The following is a 16,555-nucleotide window of genomic DNA, read 5'->3' as shown; positions in this document are numbered from 1 at the left end:
ATGTGGTGAAGTTTACATACATATAAAATTAAAATAAATGTATGACAGCAGTAAATCGAACAGCAGAAAGGGATAAATGGATTTAATGTGTTCTTAAATCCTAGCATTGTCTGGGAAGTGGTAAAACTATTAATTTACATTAGACTTTATTAGGTTAAGGCTGTTGTTATATCCAGTAAATATAATTCCAAATATATCAGTAATTATATTAAATGTACATGGACTAAATACTTCGACTGAAAGACAAAGTTTGTCCAACTAGATGAAAAAATAAAAATTTAATTATATGTTGCCTAAATAAGGACATCTTAAATATAAGGATACAGAAAGGTTGACAGTAAAAGAATGGTGATATATCATGTAAATACCATGATTAAACATAAAAAAGGACATTTAAAACTGATGCTTAAAAGTTAATCTACTAGATACGGAAATGAAAACTGGTAAAACTAAACAATAATTTAGGGGTGCTTATATTAATGAAAAAGTTTTTAAAAGCAAGGGCGAGTAACAAAATATTCAGGATAGAAGTATGAGAGTGGACTAGGTAGCAACACAAATGAGGAGATTAAGGGGCTTCTGTATCTTTAAGATGTTCATTTTTTTTTTTATTGTTGAAGCTGAGTAATAGTATGGGCTTTATTATACTATTTTCTATACTTCTGTAGATGTTTGAAATTAAAAATAATTTTTTGAAAATAATTCAATTACAAAATAAATGACACAAGGAAAGATATATTGTTAAAACATGGTAACATGGACAAAAACAAAACCTTAAAATATATAAAGCAAAATGGATAAAAATGCAAGGAGAAATTGACAAATTCATAATCAGGAGAACATTTTACAATTTATCAGCAATCGAAGGTCAAGTAGGACAGAAATAGTAAAGATATTGATGATCTAATTATACAATTAGCAAGCTAAACACTTATTCACACTCACACACATTCACATGTCTTTGCACCTGACAGGCTACATATTCTTTTCAAACACTTGAACATCCCCCAAATTGGCCACATATTAGGTTACTCTATATGCTCATTTATTGTTTTTTGTTGACTTTTTTACCATTAGAACATATTTACGTGATACCTGTATTCAATACAATCAAAAATATGTTTAAAAAAATGAAAAGAAGCATTTATATTTTACTCAGTTGTGGCAGGCCTTTTAAACATATTATCTTGTTTCATCTCACACAAAACAATGAGGCTGGTATGAAAGCAGGAGGGAGGTTCAGCCACTGGCCTCAGGCCACCGAGATGATGAGTGGCGGTCAGGACTTGCACTCAGTTCTGCTGGATGCTAGAGCCTGGTCATGTGCCTTACTGCACTGCCTCACACAATGCCAATTCGTATTTTCAGCATGCCACGGAATAACTCTGGGTTATTGGAGATGATCCAGCCAATATGAATGACCGGTTCTTGCTGAATGACTGCCTCCCTCTCATCATGGGTATTACACTTGTAATAGATGATGTTCTTAATCACTCTTGGAGACAAAGGATTAGAGGTAACCTCTTCTTCATGTCCAAAGGCACCCAGAGTTACCTGTTGGCCCTGCACTAAAGCATTAGTAATGGATGGGGTCAGGCTGTCCACTAGTTTACTTAAAAGGCTTGCTGTATGGTGCACCACCGACCGACATTTTTTGCTGCCAGCTCTTCTACAGACTCTCTCAATGTGATCAGAAACAGTACCTTCCTTTGTGATAAAGTTGGGTCCTTCTCTTTTGAGCAGTATACCCAGTAGGATGACTTGGCTAGCCAGACAACTACAGTCATTCAGTTTTTGAAGAATTTCATGGGTGAGTTTGTTTTTCCATTCAGTAATGGAACATCTGGCTGCTGTTCTTGTTCAGGAGCATTGGAGGTGCTGCTTTGTCGTTTGACTTTTGAATGTTTGGGAACTTCTAGTTCCTCAAAACTTTTAAATTCTGGAAGCTCTTCTGTGTCACTAATTCGTAAGAAGTCAAGTTGTTCTACCACAGCTCCAGATATTAGTGTCTGTAGACGATCAACGTGAACTTTGACTCCTCCGACCACTCCTTTCTTAAAAGCTGCCAGCATATCTAATATGGGATTGAATCGGCTACCTCTTATACTGTCTTCCTGGATGAGAACAAGGAAAAGTGGATGTCCATGCATTTTCCAGTATTGCTTAATAAACTGTAGTGCATTCTTTATGTCATCTATCAGCAGTAAAACATCTTGAGACATTTAGAAATCACTTAGGTCAAAGATGATAGGGTAACAAACCACAGTCTTTCCTAGAATGCAATAAATCTTTGATGTATGGAGGCAGCCAATGGGCCTATCTAGCCTTCCACAGAGTCCTAATTTTTCATTGATCCCAAGATGGAAATAAGCTTTCACAAGCTCCTGCTGGGCCCAGATCTGAATGGGTTCTACCTGTTGAGGAGTTTGAGTCTGAATACCATATGTGTTGAGGAAAACTTGAAGGCATTGGCTTTCTGCTATAAGCATTATATAAACAACTAAATCATTTTCCAGTGGGCCCTGATTGGAAAACCTCATGCTCACATTACATTGATTCTGTAGTGGGACATGACACTGAACAGGATCAATGTCTTTAGGACTAATTAATTCATCAGCCAGGAGTTTTGCGATGACATAAAGGGCTTGTCCCCAAAGTAATATTTTTCCATCACAGCCATAGTTGCTAGGAAATCACTTCTAACTACCAGGGTTTCTTTTTTCATATTCTACAAAATCAGCTGGAACATAGTAGTACTTTGGTATGACAAGATAACCTTCTGTGGTCTGATGAATACTGGAGTCAGAAGATCCTGATATTCTTTTACTTGCTTGGGATTGCCTCTAAAAACACCATCAATCATCATGCAAAGGAAAAATATGGGAAATTCACATTCAATGCCATCAAACAGCTTAATTTCAGCTGGTCTACAGTAGCATCTATTAGGATCTTCCAATGATGTTCTATACCCATCTCTCAAGAAACGCTTAAATCCATATTTTCCTTTTAATTTTCTAACCACTTTATCGAGTGTCTGACTAAACAGAACTTCATCATCCAAGGCAAATGTAGGATAACTGATGCAGGGGAGCAGGGCAACATCTGTGTTATGATATCTTGATTCTCTGGGTAACAGTGAGCACAAAGTTTGCCAGTTGCGATTGTGGGCATCGAGATCCACAAATATAACCGACCAAGAACAGCCCTGGTTGCCAAAGAGGTTGAATCCATTAATTGCTTCTACAGCTGCTTTTGCTAAGCCAACAGAGCTCAAATGCAGCTCTGTGCTGCCATTATTATATTTGCTTCCTCTTTCCCAGACACCAAAGTCAGGCACACAGTAAACTCTTTCCACACAAAATACAAGGTTCTGAATAAAAGAGACCTCATCAGTGTTATAGATAATCTGGAGTCCTGAGGAAATCATTTCCACAAGGTAAAGGAGATAGAGTGACACTGCATTTATCTGAAGATGACCATAATCTTCATAGAAGAGGATCTCATCCCTGTATGTACATTGAAAACAGAGTGAAGACATGTTGTCGGGCATGGATCCTGCTTAAACTGCTGGACCTTATCGGCCTGACGCATATAGCAGTAGACAATTCCCCTCATACATTTTATACCCGAGTGCTCCAGCTCATGGGTCCTTCCCTTGTCATCATCAATGTGCCTGTATACAAGAGCCAAAGCCCAGGGCACAGCAGTGCAGTATAGACTGTCATGGATCTTGGCCTTCTGATCATCACCACATGTTTTTGTGCGAAAGAGACCTGCGGTTGGACTTCGATACAGCAGCAGTGTTGACTTGACAATTCTGTAATAGTGATCCAATTTATCCCACAGTTTCATTATCAGGTCTTGGAAGATTAATGCTTTTAAGAGGTTCATAAACTGAGCCACACCTTAAGAAAGCTGGTGGAGAAGAGACAACTGCATCAGGTGAGCTGGCCATTTCAAATTGTTGACTCTAATCACAAGCATCGCAGGCTAAACTATAGCAATTGCTCCGGGCTCTTCGCTCCAAGCTCTTCCAGCTCAATTCGGCCATGTACCCTGCCACTGCACTCGGGCCAATGCCTTGGCCTCCCCGGGGCCGCCTGTCAGCTCCTCCCGGCCGGCTGCTATTATTCTTTAAACTGTACACATATGTGATACATTATCTCTCTTTTGCGTATATGCTTTATTTTATAATAAAATCACTTTTTAAATAGTAAAAAAAACAAGCCTCTTAGGTAGCCTCATCCACCAGAGGGCAGACAGCAGAAGCAAGAAGAACTACAATCATGCAGCCTGTGGAACAAAAACCACATTCACAGAAAGATAGACAAGATGAAAAGGTAGAGGGCTATGTACCAGATGAAGGAACGAGAAAAAACCCAACCAAAACAACTAAATGAAGTGGACGTAGGCAAACTTCCAGAAAAAGAATTCAGAATAATGATAGTGAAGATGATCCAGGCCCTCGGAAAAAGAATGGAGGCAAAGATCGAGACGATGCAAGAAACATTTAACAATGACCTAGAAGAATTAAAGAACAAACAAACATAGTTGAACAATAAAATAACTGAAATGAAAACTACACTAGAAAGAATAAATAGCAGAATAACTGAGGCAGAAGAACGGATAAGTGACCTGGAAGACAGAATGGTGGAATTCACTGCTGCGGAACAGACTAAAGAAAAAAGAATGAAAAGAAATGAAGACAGCCTAAGAGACCTCTAGGACAACATTAAATGCAAGAACATTCGCATTATAGGGGTCCAGAAGGAGAAGAGAGAGAGAAAGGACCCAAGAAAATATTTGAAGAGACTATAGTAGAAAACTTTCCTAACATGGGAAAGGAAATAGCCACCCAAGTCCAGGAAGCACAGTGAATCCCACACAGGATAAACCCAAGGAGAAACATGCCGAGACACATAGTAATCAAATTGGCAAAAATTAAAGACAAAGAAAAATTATTGAAAGCAGCAAGGGAAAAACGACAAATAACATACAAGGGAACACCCATAAGGTTAACAGCTGATTTCTCAGCAGAAACTCTACAAGCCAGAAGGGAGTGGCATGACATACTTAAAGTGATGAAAGGGAAGAACCTACAACCAAGATGACTCTACCCAGCAAGGACCTCATTCAGATTCGAAGGACAAATCAAAAGCTTTACAGACAAGCAGAAGCTAAGAGAATTCAGGACCACCAAACCAGCTCTACAACAAATGCTAAACGAACTTCTCTGAGTGGGAAACACAAGAGAAGAAAAGGACCTACAAAAACAAACCCAAAACGATTAAGAAAATGGTCATAGGAACATACATATCGACAATTACCTTAAACATGAATGGATTAAATGCTCCAACCAAAAGACACAGGCTTGCTGAATGGATACAAAAACAAGACCAATATATATGCTGTCTACAAAAGACCAACTTCAGACCTAGGGACACATACAGACTGAAAGTGAGGGGTTGGAAAAACATATTCCATGCAAATGGAAATCAAAAGAAAGCTGGAGTAGCAATACTCATATTAGATAAAATAGACATTAAAATAAAGAATGCTACAAGAGACAAGGAAGGACACTACATAATGACCAAGGGATCAATCCAAGAAGAATATATAACAATTATAAATATATATGCACCCAACATAGGAGCATCTCAATACATAAGGCAACTGCTAACAGCTATAAAAGAGGAAATCGACAGTAACACAATAATAGTGGGGGACTTTAACACCTCACTTACAGCAATGGACAGATCATCCAAAATAAAAATAAATAAGGAAACAGAAGCTTTAAATGACACAATAGACCAGAGATTTGACTGATATTTATAGGACATTCCATCCAAAAACAGCAGATTACACTTTCTTCTCAAGTGCGCACAGAACGTTCTCCAGGATAGATCACATCTTGGGTCACAAATCGAGCCTCAGTAAATTTAAGAAAATTGAAATCATATCAAGCATCTTTTCTGACCATGACGCTATGAGATTAGAAATGAATTACAGGGAACAAAACGTAAAAAACACAAACACATGGAGGCGAAACAATACGTTACTAAATAACCAAGAGATCACTGAAGAAATCAAAGAGGAAATCAAAAAATACCTAGAGACAAATGACAATGAAAACACGACGATCCAAAACCTATGGGATGCAGCAAAAGCAGTTCTAAGAGGGAAGTTTATAGCTATACAAGCCTACCTCAAGAAACAAGAAAAATCTCAAATAAACAATCTAACCTTACACCTAAAGGAACTAGAGAAAGAAGAACAAACAAAACCCAAAGTTAGTAGAAGGAAAGAAATCATAAAGATCAGAGCAGAAATAAATGAAATAGGAACAAAGAAAACAATAGCAAAAATCAATAAAACTAAAAGCTGGTTCTTCGAGAAGATAAACATAATTGATAAACCATTAGCCAGACTCATCAAGAAAAAGAGGGAGAGGAGTCAAATCAATAAAATTAGAAATGAAAAAGGAGAAGTTACAACAGACACCGCAGAAATACAAAGCATTCTAAGAGACTACTACAAGCAACTCTATGCCAACAAAATGGACAACCTGGAAGAAATGGACAAATTCTTAGAAAGGTATAACCTTCCAAGACTGAACCAGGAAGAAATAGAAAATATGAACAGACCAATCACAAGTAATGAAATTGAAACCTGTGATTAAAAATCTTCCAACAAACAAAAGTCCAGGACCAGATGGCTTCACAGGTGAATTCTATCAAACATTTAGAGAAGAGCTAACACCTATCCTTCTCAAACTCTTCCAAAAACTTGCAGAGGAAGGAACACTCCCAAACTCATTCTATGAGGCCACCATCACCCTGATACCAAAACCAGACAAAGATACTACAAAAAAAGAAAATTACAGACCAATATCACTGATGAATGTAGATGCAAAAATCCTCAACAAAATACTAGCAAACAGAATCCAACAACACATTAAAAGGATCATACACCATGATCAAGTGAGATTTATCCCAGAGATGCAAGGATTCTTCAATATACGCAAATCAATCAATGTGATACACTATATTAACAAATTGAAGAATAAAAACCATATGATCATCTCAATTGATGCAGAAAAAGCTTTGGACAAAATTCAACACCCATTTATGATAAAAACTCTCCAGAAAGTGGGCATAGGGGAACCTACCTCAACATAATAAAGGCCATGTACGACAAACCCACAGCAAACATTATTCTCAATGGTGAAAAACTGAAAGCATTTCCTCTAAGATCAGGAACGAGACAAGGATGTCCACTCTCACCACTATTATTCAACATAGTTTTGGAAGTCCTAGCCACGGCAATCAGAGAAGAAAAAGAAATAAAAGGAATCCAAATTGGAAAAGAAGAAGTAAAACTGTCACTGTTTGCAGATGACATGATACTATACATAGAGAATCCTAAAATTGCCACCAGAAAACTACTAGAGCTAATCAATGAGTTTGGTAAAGTTGCAGGATACAAAATTAAAGCACAGAAATCTCTTGCATTCCTATACAGTAATGATGAAAAATCTGAAAGAGAAATTAAGGACACACTCCCATTTACCACTGCAACAAAAAGAATGAAATACCTAGGAATAAACCTACCTAGGGAGACAAAAGACCTGTATGCAGATAACTATAAGACACTGATGAAAGAAATTAAAGATGATACCAACAGATGGAGAGATATACCATGTTCTTGGATTGGAAGAATCAATATTGTGAAAACGACTACACTACCCAAAGCAATCTACAGATTCAATGCAATCCCTATCAAATTACCAATGGCATTTTTTACAGAACTAGAACAAATCATCTTAAAATTTGTATGGAGACACAAAAGACCCCAAATAGCCAAAGCAGTCTTGCGGGAAAAAAACGGAGCTGGAGGAATCAGACTCCCTGACTTCAGACTATACTACAAAGCTACAGTAATCAAGACAATATGGCACTGGCACAAAAACAGAAACATAGATCAACGGAACAAGATAGAAAGCCCAGAGATAAACCCACGCACCTATGGTCAACTAACCTATGACAAAGGAGGCAAGGATATACAATGGAGAAAAGACAGTCTCTTCAATAAGTGGTGCTGGGAAAACTGGACAGCTACATGTAAAAGAATGAAATTAGAACACTCCCTATCACCATATACAAAAATAAACTCAAAATGGATTAGAGACCTAAATGTAAGACCAGACACTATAAAACTGTTAGAGGAAAACATAGGAAGAACACTCTTTGACATAAATCACAGAAAGATCTTTTTTGATCCACCTCCTAGAGTAATGGAAATAAAAACAAAAATAAACAAATGGGACCAAATGAAACTTCAAAGCTTTTGCACAGCAAAGGAAACCATAAACAAGATGAAAAGACATCCTTCAGAATGGGAGAAAATATTTGCAAATGAATCAATGGACAAAGGATTAACCTCCAAAATATATAAACAGCTCATGCAGCTCAATATGAAAAAAAGAAACAACCCAATCTAAAAATGGGCAGAAGACCTAAATAGACATTTCTAGAAAGAAGACATACAGATGGCCAAGAAACACATGAAAAGCTGCTCAACATCGCTAATTATTAGAGAAATGCAAATCAAAACTACAATGAGGTATCACCTCACACCAGTTAGAATGGGCTTCATCAGAAAATCTACAAAGAACAAATGCTGGAGAGGGTGTGGAGAAAAGGGAACCCTCTTGCACTGTTGGTGGGAATGTAAATTGATACAGCCACTATGGAGAACAGTATGGAGGTTCCTTAAAGAACTAAAAATAGAATTACCATATGACCCAGCAATCCCACTACTGGGCATATACCCAGAGAAAACCATAATTCAAAAAGACACATGCACCCCAATGTTCATTGCAGCACTATTTACAATAGCCAGGTCATGGAAGCAACCTAAATGCCCATCGACAGACGAATGGATAAAGAAGTTGTGGTACGTATATACAATGGAATATTACTCAGCCATAAAAAGGAACGAAATTGGGTCATTTGTTGATACATGGATGCATCTAGAGACTGTCATACAGAGTGAAGTAAGTCAGAAAGAGAAAAACAAATATCGTATATTAATGCATATATGTGGAATCTAGAAAAATGGTACGGATGAACCAGTTTGCAGGGCAGAAGTTGAGACACAGATGTAGAGAACAAACGTATGGACACCAAGGGGGGAAAGCGGCAGGGGCTGGGGGTGGTGGTGTGATGAATTGGGCAATTGGGATTGACATGTATACACTGATGTGTATAAAATGGATGACTAATAAGAACCTGCTGTATAACAAAATAAATAAAATAAAATTCAAAAATTACAAACAAAATAGTAAAAAAATTTTAATTTACCAGAAAGATATGACTATTTTAAATTCATATTCTCTCATTAAGTAAAGCAAAAATTGACCTAACTAAAAGTAGATTAAGTCCAAGATGATAGTAGACTTTAATAAACTTTTCTCAATTACTCACTGAATAATCATACTAAATGATATATTAATAAACTTGCCTTAATTGACATATATAAAATTCTGCCACTAATGTATTAAAGGGACATAAGACATTTACCAAAACTGACTATATGCTGGGCCATAAAACAAGTCCCCAAGTTCCCCAAAATTTCAAAATATTGAAACCATTAATGTATTCTCTGACCCCAGTGGAATTAAGCTAGAAATCAGTAACGAAATAACTAGAACATCCACCAAATATTTGGAAACTGGTTAAAGAAGAAATCAAAATGGAAATTAGAAAATATTTTTGAACTAAATAATAATGAAAATATGACCTATCAAAACTTGTGAATACCGGTTCAGCGGTGGTTAGTGGGAAAACTCAATGACAGTGGTTACACTGAGAATGAGGGGAAATGACTGAGAAGCAGCATAGTAGGGACCTCTTGGGGGCTGGTAATGTTCTAGGTCTTACTGGAGAAGGTGACTACTTGAGTCTTGTCCCTCTGTGAAACATTCACTAAGCTGTACATTTATGATTTGGGCATTTTTCTACATGCCTGTTATATTGTAAAAAAATTTTACTTAAAAAATAAACAGAAATTATTCCTGGCTCCTCTTTTTCTCACACCTCACATCTAGATCATCAGCATTTCCTGTTGGCTTTAATTCAAAATTAATACAAAATCTGGCCATATCTCACTACCTCCCAGCTGCTAATCTTGTGTAAACCAACAGCATCTCTTTCTTGATTTATTTCAGAGTTTTATATCAGTCTTCCTGCTTCTGCCCTTGCTCCCTATAGTCTATCGTCAATTCAGTCACCACAGTGAACTGTTCAAGCTGAATCAGATCATGTTACTACTCCACAAAATTGTCCAACTGCCTTCTCATTTCATTCACAATAAAAGCCAAATAATTGTCATGACCTTCATCTCTGAATGATCTGGACTACCATCCCCTTACTCCACCTTCTACCCACCCCCACCCTACCCCTGATTCACTCTACTCCAGTCTTAACTGCCTCTTTACTCTTCACAGAACACACCAGGGACATTCCTGCCCCATGATATTTGCACTGGCTGTGTCCTCTGCCTGGATGTTTCTCCCCCTAGATTCACACAGCTCATTCACTCAGGTCTCTGCATAAAAATCACCTTTGTCCCTGACCATTATCATTGCAATTCCCTCCACCAACAACTTCCAATTCCTCTTCAATTCAATTCACCAAACATGTATCCAGTGTCAGTATGAGCAGGTACTGGTCTAGTGCCGAGGACAAATTAGTAAACAAAATAGGCAATGATTCCTGCCTTCATGGGACTTAACATTCTAGCAGGAGGAGACAATAACAGATTGAATGAGGAGTGTAAGAGAAAGAGGAAGAATGACTTCCAGGGTTTTGATCCAAACAACTAGAAGAATGGAGTTGCCATCTGCTAGGATAAGAGAGACTGAACATACAGCAAGTTCAAAGAGGAAAAAAAAATCAGTTCCGCGTTAGGCATGTTACATCCCCTTTTCTGCTTAATTTTCCTCCATAGCTCTTATCAACATTGACATACTATACATTTTACATATTTACTTGTTTATTATCTATGTTCACCCACTGGAATGTAACCTCCAAGAGGGCAAAGACTTGTTTATTTTGTTCATCGCTATATCGCAGGTATCTAGAATAAATTTTATCTGTTCCATAAGCATTTATGGAGTGCCTTCTAGATGACTGGAACTGTGCTAGGCTAGACCCTATATGTTTTCTACCTGTAAGGAGCTTAGAGTATAATGGGATATATAGACAAATAAACAGTCTGCATACAATAACTCTAGGAATCCAGGACACCATGGGAGTGTGCAGGAGGGGTATCACACATAGACTCTGAAGGGGAATTCGAGAAGCTTCCTGAAAGAAGTGATACTGTAATATTGTAACCAAGAGTCAAGTTATCTACTTGAAAAGGAGAAGAGCATTTCAGGAAGATGGAACAGCATGAGCCAAGCTTGGAGGCCAGAGGGACCATGGACTACCCAGGAAGTTGCAAATTCACCTGGTATCTTAGCTGTACCCTAGAGAACATATCTGTGTAAGATGGGAATTGAAAGAGTTATGTCACCAAAAAACACACTTGGCTGAGCAATAACTCCACCAGAGATCCCAGCCAAGGCCAGCAAACACAGGCACCTGCAGCCAGCAGCAAGAGCAGCGATGGCCACCATCTTCCCCACCCACCAGACAGCTGGGGTGGCGGCAACAGCAGAGGGTTCTGAGATTCACTACCCACCAATAGCACTTGGTCAGGCTTGACCATCAAGACCAAGGGCAAAATGGAGGCCAGTTCCTCTACAGTTCATCCTTGAAGGTGGTGTCTGTGTTCCCAGTTCGCCTGCAGGCAGAAACAGGAAGACGGGACAAAGACTGATTTCATAAAAACAGGTAAACACTCCTGAGGAGTTTGAGGAGGGAAGAAACTGCATAGAAAAGACTGGAATTTCTGTTCGCAGAATGGGAGGCTGGTGTCATGTGTAACTTTGTTTGAACCCACAGAAGACAGGGAGAGTCTGGTGACATTCAAGTTCTACGAGAGCGTGCATTCTCTACAGGGGTGATCTCACCCCCAGGGAGGTGAAATTGGTTCTTGGGGTGAAAATATCTTAGATATTATAATGGTTTGTTGCCCTCCAAAGGCTGCAATACATAAACAGATGTGTAGTCTATCTATGGTACTAAAAGTACACCAGAGGATGGGGAGTGGGCACGGGGAAGAGCCAGGAGAGTTTTTAAAGTGTCTAAAAAGGCTACTTAGGAAGGTTGGAATTTTTTTTTTTTTTTTTAAGGATAAGCACTGAACTAGAACGAAGCTCTACTTGAGAGATGGAGACCAGGAAGGTTTAAAAGATGTGTTCTTCTGAAATACGAAAGAGTAGGGGACAGGGATAGAAAGGAGCAAAAAGGAAAGCATTCTGGGTGGTGGAAACAGCATACGCACAGGCTTCGAGTAAAAGGAAAACGTGAGCTACACAAAATGCAATAGAGTGGCCGAGTAAGATAAGGTCCAGGCAGGCTTTATTGGATTTAGCAATTAGGAGGTCACTGATCATTTAACCTCTTTGCACTTCAGTTTCAATACTTGTTAAATTAAATTGAAAAATAATCTCCAAGGCAACTTACAGCTCTAAAGACTCTCTCACCTGGGCTGGGTCTGTTTACACACAGAGACACACACAAAACATATCCATACACTTCTACATACTCCCAACACACATGTTAATCTATTTCTATAATCTAATTTTCCTATCTCTCTGCAGCTATATTCGCCTTTGGAGATTAACAGTTCTCTTTGTTTAATTATAACAATCCTTTTAAAAATCAGCTACAAGAGTGTACAGTTCCCTGATAAGCTGAGCTACTGGACAATAAACTGGTCAATATCAGTTCCTATAAACATTCCTAATGCCTTGTAAATACCTTTTATAATGCAATAAACTCTTTAGAATGTGGATACCAGATTTTATTTCATGTGAAAAAAAAAAGATGTTAAAACCCAGATTCATTCAAATGGGGCAAAAAATTATCTCCTTTTGAACTATCATTCGTTCATTAGACAGTTACTAAGTGCCTACTGTGTGTCAAACAGTACCACATGTGCTTGGGAAATTATCAGTGAATAAGACAAACAGTTCACAGCTTCCAGGAGTCTAGGGTAGAAAAGCAGGGGAGTAACTGAGAAGTTGATAATGTTAGCACACCTCAGTCACTGCTAGCATCTGGCCGTGTGGGTAACATGTTTGAACCTTAGACCTATTCCTGACAACAGAGTCTGAGGAATAGGAGAAGGATCGACTTACCAGGGGGAAAGATGGCAGCACAGACACAGTCACTCAAAAAGGGGGGTTTTCTTAACCGTCTGGGGGCCATAGACCCCTTCTCAGAATCATATGTAAAATAAGATTATAAATGAAACCAATTATATTAAAATACAGTTATCAATTTTAAAATTTACGATATAGTAATATATGTGTGCTTCTTTACTAACACAGTAAATAACCAGATGGAGTGGCTGTCGTAATAACGACTGGTAACTCTGAAGCAGTGAGGAGCATAAATGACGTGTTGAGGTACTTACAACCTTATAATGTGTTATGAAAATACCTGTGGTTTCTATTGATGACAAAGTCACAGCTACAATTAATAATACTGTGGTCTGTTGCCTATGTTCATAATTGAACAGAACGTTAAATCTCAGTAGAGGTTAATGAAAGTACAGAATTTTTTTACTATCTAAATTCACAGACTCCCCAGAATTCCATCCAGAAACGCCTTGCAGACTGCAGCCCCCTGTTCTGGAACATAAAGCTAAATCAGGATTTCTGCTTTCAATCACATGGCTCCACAGTCACTTCTAGAGCTACAGCTCCATCATTGGGATTTCCCAAAGAAGTAGCTCGTCCATTATTTGGAGCACACTGCCATCCCATGGCTCCTCCTGAAGAGTTTAGCGTTAATAACATCCACAACAAAGCAGCCTTTTAGGGCATTAGACCAAACCTGCAAATTAATGCACTGGCTCATCACAATTCATTAATCAAACTCAGACTGGATTTAACAACAGATTATTAAAGATCAAAATTATACCCACAGAAAAAAAAAAGGCAGCTCCCAGAGGGTCAAATGTAATGTGAATGGTTTTGCATAAAACCATAAACCTGCTATTAAATTAAAAACAGGAAAAATTATGTCCACTGCTTATCTTCAGTCATTTTTTTTTTTAAAGGAATGTTACGCTAATTTATTTCTTTGCTGTTCCTGGTTACACGGTAAAAGACTAAAAGGTTAAAATGCAATGGTTCTTTTGATGTTTGGTTGAGCAACTTACACTAACATCTACTGACTGAGGTAAAGAAATTAATGAAATTACTCCCATAATTCATTACTAATGGAACACTGTCAATGCTTTCAACTGACAGTTCACACAAATCCACCTCAGACACCGAGACACCTCATGGTGACTGACAGTAGGGCTCCCTTCTCCTGATAATGCTCTGCAAAGCAGAACTCAGCTGCCTTGTCCTACAATTTCCTGATCCCTCACCTCTGTGCTCTTGCTTTTCATGAGCAGGTCCGTTCTCTCTGTGAACAAAAGCAGGAAGGGGGAAACAATGATTTGAATTTTTCTCTCTCTTCAGGGAATTTAGGCGGACCTGCTGGGGATTCCCAAAGACATAAACATTCAGAATGCTCTAATTTGGCAGATCACAGTGCTGCAACCAACTGTGCAATGAATTTTTTTTAAAGGTTAATATTTTAGAGCAGCAAACATAGATAAGAGCATAACAATAATAAGAAGGATGGGGAAAACTCATTTAAAGAACTGTATGATTTTGTGACATCTTTTCTCGTTCCCCATTAGGACTGAACCATTAGTTCTTTCTGTTTTTGCAGAAACAGAAGCAAAAATTACTAGCACACGTGCTGATTAAGGTAGGTAAGTAACATTTCTGGAAATACAAAATGTTTTATTCAATGTAGGTACCCATTTGACATTTATAGGGTGTTTTGGTCTTAGTAGTGTCTATTTTAAACTGTAAATTCCTAAAGGGAAGGGACTACGTCTTTGTTGTATATCTGAAGATAATTAATAACTTCTCTTTGAAGTTATACCAAGATGGTATAGAATGATGTTATGGGTGAGAGAAAATATACCAAATGATCATATATGTATAATACATTATTATATGCATATATAATAAAGTCCAAAAGAGTCAACATATTCAAAACACTTTATAAATACAGGGAGTGTCTAACGCAGTGACTCAAGTGTGGATTTTGCTTGTGTTGTTGTAGTTAGTTACGTCCTAAGCAGCAAGTACACGGTCCAATTTTGTCATCCCCCTCTCTCAATCCCTGGCAATCTTTTCTGCCAGCTCAAGATCACAATTCATCTTAACACAGCATTACAAACGGCCTCCATCAATCACTCAGTGATCACTTAAAATGAAATCTATTCCCTCTACCCAGGTACAGTACCTGGCACATAGTAAGTACTCTGTAAGTATTTGCTGAAATGAAAAAATGAAACTCCCTCTCCTCTTTCCAAATGAAAACATACTATGTTAGGACTGTTTTTCCAGAATCAATTTAACCACCACTAATTCCCACAAAGTGTTATCATAGAGATTAACTACAAATAAGTGCCTTATAAAAATATTTTTTATTTTTGCAGTGAGCCTCCAATGTCATGCAGATGCTTATTACTCTCTCACATGGGAAAATGGATACACCTGCAGAGAAAGCGATATTTATTTGAAAACACAATTGTAAAACCCATATCATAGAAACTAGGGACATTGTAGGCCACCAAGATTAACAAAAATGGAGCAGAGCTTAACTTCTGAGTGGAAGCACTTTGGGCAGAAGAGTTCTGCTGAGATACCATACTTCTCTAAGGAGAAATAAGTGGGAAAATTGTAATAATAACTACAGTGTAGAAAGCCTGTGCTCTGGAACAGGCATCTGTTTTGTGGGTGGCATGAAACAACAATCCCATCATGTAGACATTAGCATCACCACTTTACTGAGCAGGAAATTCAAAGCGCTTCAGCAGCTCACCTGAGGTCACGCCAGGGAGTCGCTGAGCCAACGCGAAAAATCATGTCTGACTCCAAAGCCCCTGGGACATGACTATGCTCTGTGCTGCCGCTCGTCCCTCAGACCCTTTCCCTTGTGTGCCCTCCACTAGCACTGCCTCAAACCTAAAAATTAATCATTGAAGAAAAGATCTGAGTCCCATACATATCCTTGTACCAATTCTCCTTAGACAGGCCACAAAATATAAGTGGCAGAATAGCAAAGAAGTTAACAGTGTAGGCCATGGCATCAATGGCTTAGATTAGCTTCCCTGTTCTATACCCTCCTTGCACGGGCAATTTTCTTACCTTCTTTGTGCCTTGGTTTTCTTCTAAATAAAATGGAAGTGGTAATAATGCCAATATTGTGAGGTTATAGTGATAATTAAATGAGTTAATACATGTGAAGTGCTTGGTGCCTGGCACACATAAAGTGCTGAATAAAGTTGGCTGTTATTTTTAGTT

General features: G+C 38.2%; 1 pseudogene; it reads right to left on the bottom strand.

Moving 5' to 3' along the window:
• Window positions 1-1,341: 1,341 nt before the first annotated feature.
• Window positions 1,342-16,117, bottom strand: LOC137760606 (phosphorylase b kinase regulatory subunit beta pseudogene; annotated as a pseudogene).
• Between the last annotated feature and the right edge of the window lie 438 nt (window positions 16,118-16,555).

This window comes from Eschrichtius robustus, chromosome 3 (genome assembly GCF_028021215.1).
Source record: "Eschrichtius robustus isolate mEscRob2 chromosome 3, mEscRob2.pri, whole genome shotgun sequence".
In the NCBI taxonomy this organism is placed as follows: domain Eukaryota; kingdom Metazoa; phylum Chordata; class Mammalia; order Artiodactyla; family Eschrichtiidae; genus Eschrichtius; species Eschrichtius robustus.
The sequence above is the reverse complement of the archived record's forward strand: the minus strand, read 5'-3'. Positions and strand labels throughout refer to the sequence as shown.